Source organism: Malania oleifera, chromosome 4 (assembly GCF_029873635.1).
Source record: "Malania oleifera isolate guangnan ecotype guangnan chromosome 4, ASM2987363v1, whole genome shotgun sequence".
Taxonomy (NCBI): Eukaryota; Viridiplantae; Streptophyta; class Magnoliopsida; order Santalales; family Ximeniaceae; genus Malania; species Malania oleifera.
Window position 1 is genome coordinate 113,579,652 of NC_080420.1, and position 6,986 is coordinate 113,586,637.

The 6,986-nt window shown below is 27.5% G+C and overlaps 1 pseudogene; it reads left to right on the forward strand.

Moving 5' to 3' along the window:
• The window catches only part of LOC131153944 (uncharacterized), a 49,303-nt pseudogene extending 47,190 nt beyond the window's left edge, over positions 1–2,113 (forward strand).
• Positions 2,114–6,986: the final 4,873 nt, after the last annotated feature.

Genomic DNA, 6,986 nt, shown 5'->3' on the forward strand with positions numbered 1-6,986 from the left:
GATAGGATTTAGGTTGGATCAAGCTCTGATATCATGTGGAGATTTTGATTAAATGAATTACCTAACTTGAAAATAGGTCTCTCCCTCTATTTATAGTACAAATTAAATACATTCTAATGACAATAATACCCTTACTAACTCTCACTAATTAACGTACTAACACACTTAATAATAATACTAAAAGACATAAATAACCTCTAATAGATACAAATTTTGGAAGAAAAAAATTCCACATGACATGCATGTGTGCAACAAGCAAAATAGTAAAATATATTGAAATTTCAAAAAAATATGAAAAATTAGCACATGTTTGGCTCCTTCTACAAGATCAGATGAATGAAACATAGTGATGTTACTACTTAATCCAACCTAATACTATCACATGAGCTCGTAATAGTAAATTCTTTCAATTAAAAGAAATAAGATTTAAATGAAAAATTAGCACGTTAGGCTCCTTTAACAAAAAAATATTACTTTCATAATCAACTATGTTGAGCACCATGACGAGTGATTATTATGCATTGGTTCACGTGATAGTATTAGGTTGGATCAAGTAGTAAGATCACCATGTTTTATTCATTTGATCTTGTCATGTGTACTCAAAATGACACGGGCCTATGACACTCAACATTTTATTTTCATAACTAATTAGTAAAAATAAATTCAAAATTTAAAATTGCATAAAATTATGATTAATTGTTTATGAGCATCAATTTCATATCTTATCATTTATATTTACATAAATTTGAATAAAATTTATTAAATCCGAAATTTTCAAACTGCAAAATGATTGCCTTGAAAGTTCTCTCTCTTTTCTATTGCCACATCCATCTACCATTCTACTTTATTTTTGACTCATGGATGCAAGTTGTTATGATAAACTTTTTGAAAATTTCAAGAATTGGCCAATCTACTTTATTTAGTGTATCAAATATGGATTGATATACTTAAAAAATTAGATAAGGATTCAAGAAATTTTTTTTGGAACTCATCCAATATTGGCATATGGGTGCTCTTTTGGCATTACAACTTCCTCCACTAACCACATAGGGATCAAATTAATATGTCAGGCCATCATAGATCCTCAACTAATGAAGAGGGTATGAGTGTTATTAAATTTAAATTCAAGAGGAGGTTAGAGTGTCATTTTTCAAATGTCAGGGAAGTCTGTATCGACAAATCTCATGGCTGGATAATTTATTTTACTCGTAAACAATTGTCGACAACTGCACCACAGTGACAGCTGCATTATTCTGCTCAAATAATACTCCTTTCCTCTGGTGGGGTTGGACCTACGCATTCAACATCCCGACCACAAACTTTTGGCATTGTAATGAAACCCATAAAATGCTTCTTAGAGGAACAAAGATCATGTGGTCAAGAGTTTTAGATTTCCTTCTGATTTTGCCAATTTACAAAATATTTGATCATTTTAAACCCATTATCAGGATGACTGCATGTTTTACCTGAATGTGTCGAGTTTTCCCTTTCATTTTATGAAATGCATGGTCGACTTAATATTTTTATGTAGGAGGAAGATGTTGACATCACTGTGCATCATGTACTTGGCGTAATTGACTCATTCATGAAAAGGTCATAAGTTGCATTCTAGCAAGCATCGAAGATTGATGCATTTTTACTTTGATAACATGCCATCCAAAATGCATTAAAATTTAAATCCTTCACTGACTGTTAATTCTTCTGGATTATGTCACATACATGCTTAAGTTTGGCGTTGAAACTATAAACACGTACAAATTGTGAAGGAAATTGTGAATATTGAATCATTTTTCCATTATAATTATTTTTACATACTGTGCTTACACTAACCTTCAATTGTCCAGAAATGAGTGACCTAGAAGTGCTGAAGCAAAACAAGAAGCCTTCAACTCTCTGGTCTTAGATGCTGCAAGGCCTTTTTTTGACTGGAAGAGCAGAGCGTTTTGTAATTGAAATAGTACAATTCCTTGCTTCAGGATTGAATGTAGAAGCCTATGATGAAGTTTATATGCAACAGCTAGGTTGGATAACTCCCAAGATCAATACCGAGGATGCAAAAGGAGAATTTCATGAACGCAAGCCTTTTGCTCCACACTTGTATTTCTTTGGTTAGGACTCTGATGAGACTGATAAAAATAGTTCTTCATGAATTTGCTAATGATTTGCTTTATTTTTTCTTTGTGGACCTTTTGGTACTTTGTGAATCAGTACATTCTTATTGGTATGAAATTGAGTTGGTTCCAAAGAAGAAGGGTTTCTTTTCTTTTTAAAATTTTTACAAGTAATTACATATCATAAACCAAAAGCATTAAAGTTGAAATTAATTGTCTCGCCTTCTTAGGATAATCAAGATAAGCAAAAGAAAAGAAAAGAAAATTTAATAAAACAAAAGAGAAGGAAACATAATACTCGCTTACATGTTATTCAAACTTTATCAAATGTTTTTCAAATAAATTCACTCATAAATACAATATAAAATGATAAAACTTTATGAGCATAACATTTTATAAAAATTAACACATGAAATTTCAAGCTAAATGCTTCTGATTGACCTGCCAAGAACAAGGACCTTCATCTGAAAAGATTCTTCCTTCTGCCCTCCCAGACAAAAATCTTTCTTCTCCAAATACTTCAAAAAAAGAGAACCATCCACCATTGAGATAAGAATTTTGAATATTGCATCGAAACTCATTTTACCTTTATCTTTCGAAAATAAGTAAAATGGCGTGGAAAAACTTTAGGTACAAGTGGGTTTATATAGGATTGGAAGAGTTGCAAAAATTTAGAAGTTGTAGTATTCTTAATATTTTACCATTATTCCATTCTATAATTAGCTTTTTTTATATTTGTTGTCATTGATGATACGAAAATTTTTTTTTATTTAGGCCCTTCTATAATGACATGAAAATTTTAATGTGATACCCTCTTTTCGCATTAATATTTTAATTACAATAAAATTGACTTATATAGCTAAATAAATTTAAATATTGATTTCTTAGTTAATAAATTTCTATATTAAGAAAATGTGTTCGCCAAGAAAAATATCTAAATTAAATGCTCATCACACTTTTAAGATTATGCACACTCATGTTTGGAGTCTATTCATAACATTTTCAAGAATATTTTAACTCAAAAAAAATTTGATGCAGCATATAAAAATATTTAAATTATTGAATTTCTTAGTTAATAAGTTTCTATAGTTGGGAAATGTATTCGTCAAGAAAAAATCCTAAATTAAACGCCCATCAAACTTTTTAAGACTGTTTATACCAAAATTCAATTTTAATAATTTGTAATTTCATCACATAATAATATTCATAATATGTTAGATAAAATATGAGTGTCTGTTTGGAGTCTATTCATAACACTATTAATAACATTTTATGTCAAAAATTTGCATGCAACATAAAAAAAAAAAAAAAAAAAAAATTATGAGAGCGTGACAAATGTAATTTCTATCAAAAGAAATTTCAAACCATTTAGGAGAGCATAATTAAAAAGTAATTATTTTTAAATTTTGAATTTTAACGCTAATGAGGTCATGCCCAAAACTAAGTTAATATTTTCGAATACTAACATTCCAAGGAAAATTTTTAAAATAGAAATATATTTAATATTAGATATTCATTTCATCATGGACATTGTCAGCCAAATCCACTATTTTTTTTAGTAAATCAAAGAAGAAATTTTATTAAGCAAACTAATTAAGTTGAAATGCACAGGAAAACCACAACTCTAAAATGCTTAATGAGATACCAAAGACACTAGTTGAGATGCTAATTTTAATAAATATTTTATTAACATTTTATTATTAGGATCTTCATAATTCACTATGGTGACCTCCTTTATTATTAGGGCCAACATGTTACTAATAGAGATATAATTAAAAGTCTTTTTTTTTATTAATTGAGAGTTCACATTGGACATGCGTGAACTACATAACACGGGTTAACCTATCTCCCATTTTATACTTCTTTTCACCCTTCTTAAAATTCAATTCCATTGCTTTCTACATAAAAGTTTCAATCTTTTAACTGGTAAATATATATTTATTTTTTAAAAAAATTTTCATTTAATGTATTAAATAATTACACTCAAGGTGTAATAAAATTTTCTGGTTCAAATTATTTGTAAAGTGTGTTTACTTTTTAGACATCAAATAATATTGTTGAAAAAAATAATTGTAGGAACTTTATTGATTTGTTTGGTTGTAAAAAATAACTTTCATTTTTCATTTTTTTTTTCAAAAATGTAAAAAAAAAGTAAATTAATTTTCATTTTAACAATGTTTATATGGAATAAATGAGCAATAATAATAATAACAATAATAATAAATTGTCATCATTTGCTTGAGGAAATAGTTTCATTTAGGAAAAAAGATACTAACGTTCTGATATTCAACAAAAAGATAGAGAATTCCCTTAAGGTTTCGAAAATCTTAAAGACCTCTTATGAAGTTTTAAGAATTGCAAAAATTTCTCCTAAAGTTTGTCAAAAGATACAAACATTTTTTTGCTTTTTTGTAAAAAGACAAGCCTTTGAAAAGAACGTTTGTGTCCTTTTGGTAAATTTTTAGAGAGGTATGCAATGATTTTAAAATACCAAGAGGTCAGTAGGATTTTTAAAACCTTAGGAGAGGTTCCTGTCTTTTTGTCAAACCTCATGGGAGGTTAGTATCTTTTGTTCTTATATTTTATTATCTTTAATTTTTTAAATAATTACAAAAAATGCTACCTTAGTTTTCAATTTTTAAAATTTACATATAAAAATTGGAAAATAATTTTTTTTTATCATTTTTCTAAATTTCTAACTCTTACTTTGTGTATGGAAGTATGGAATTCAGATACTATACTTTAATTTATGTGGATTATACGTAGAGTTTCTTTTAAATTCATACAAATTTAAAATCCAATCACCAAAGTGCATGGTCCTAAGTATTACCTAATATAATGTTCTAGAAAATTGAAAAATGAGTTGTCTTCCTTGTAATTTTTTTCAAACCTAGAAATACAAAACGAAAAATTTCTTTGCACATTCAAATGAACACTTTATTTTTTATCTTTTTAATAGAATCTTGAAAAACTAAAAAAGGAAAAATCAAATTTTTAATAATTCTTAGAAACTGTATAATAGAAAATAAAAAACATTTTCTACAATTAGATATGCCCTTAAATTTAGACAACAAACAAATACTTTTTTATAAAACAAACTTTTCTAATACGAAAAATGCTAAACGATTTAAATATTACCTATGTATATATGTTATAATGAAAATTTGTTTAGTCCCTTAGAGGGAACACATGATTTGAGATATATATATATATATACAATGAGAAGTACTAGCCCATTAGGTTTCATGTTGATTTTAATGATGACAAAGCAAATAAGAATTAGTACATGTGTTATATAAGTTTGAATTCCATGAATTATTATATGAAAAATATTTAATTTATGTTTATATATAGAAATCATTTGGTATATAGGGTTAAGTATGTTAATACGTAACTAAAAGCCAAATGTACTAACTTGAGTATCATATAATAAAATGATTGTATATTTTTATTGAAAGCTCCAAATGTGACAAGACCCTTTATATTTAAAAAGAAACTCATAAATCTTTTCAAAAATATTCAATTTGACTCTTATATATCTAGAGTTAAAATGAGTATTTTTTGTAAAAGTGGAGCCTATGTCTTAAGAAAAAAAGTCAAACTATAATTTTTTACTATTTATGAATATAAATCTATATTTTATTCCACGTAATCTAAAAGTTATATTATTATTTCATACAAAATTACACTCACCATTCTCTTCAGAAAAGTTTTATGTAGACGTTTTGGATCAATATGGTCGTTCTGCACTTCCATAAAGTTAGAATCAGAAATGAGTATATTGCAGTTAATTAGAAATATCTTACTGGAAAATTTTTGAAAATATTTCTTTCTTTATTTATATCAAAGTAGATGTTATGTGGATTCCATAACAATATGACACGCTAAATTTGAATGAATATTCGATTTGTTATGAATTGTATAAATCAACTAACAAATTCTATCATCTATCATAAAAGTAGCTCAATACATATGTAGTGTTTGAATTTTATCTCTTCAACGGCTATTCCAATTGATATAATTATTTTTTATTTAGAAATTAGACTTGTTGATAAGTCAATATGAATTTAAAAAAAAAATTTATTTGGTATTTATTGACCATTTGTGATTTTATGAAATATATCACCTCACCTAAAAATCAGATTTCTTGTTATATTATTGATTGTTTAGATCCAACCCTTATCCCATTGAGCCAAAACATCTCCAATGTCTAGTAGAAATTTTTTGGCTATAAAAGGAATCCAATTTCCAGCAAGAATGACAAGTGAAATCAATATTAAAATGGTCTCTCATTCTCCTCTATATTTCTAAGTTATAGAGTGTTTTGTTCTTATTTAAGAGAACATTTTCTTGTATAAGATTTTTTCATTAGTTTTAACTTTCTTCAAGTTCCAAATCTCATTTATTTGAGAGAACTTGTGTAACGACCCCAAAATTATTACCATTTTTTTAATATACTATTATTCTGATACTCATAATACTATTCACTATAACGTCTCGGACCTCAAGTGGTACCAAGGATACCTGTTCACAAAACATACCACCTGTAATGACCCAAAAATTACACCATTTTTTTTAAAAATGTAAATTACTCTAATACTCCTATAATACATGCTATAACGTCTCAGGCCCCAGATGGGCACTGAGGTATCTCTGTACACAAATTGACATACCTATGCAGCGGAAAACATAAAATCATACACCCGTATTTAAAATACCAAAATTCAATGTTTCCATACCATTCATACTTATTTACACATCACCCCTGTAGAGATCCGAACCCGTAAATAAGGAAAATAAATAAGAAAAGGGTAAAGAGGGAATTTCAATAGGGTTCGTCGACGAAGGTAGTATGTTCGTCGACGAAGTCCCTTC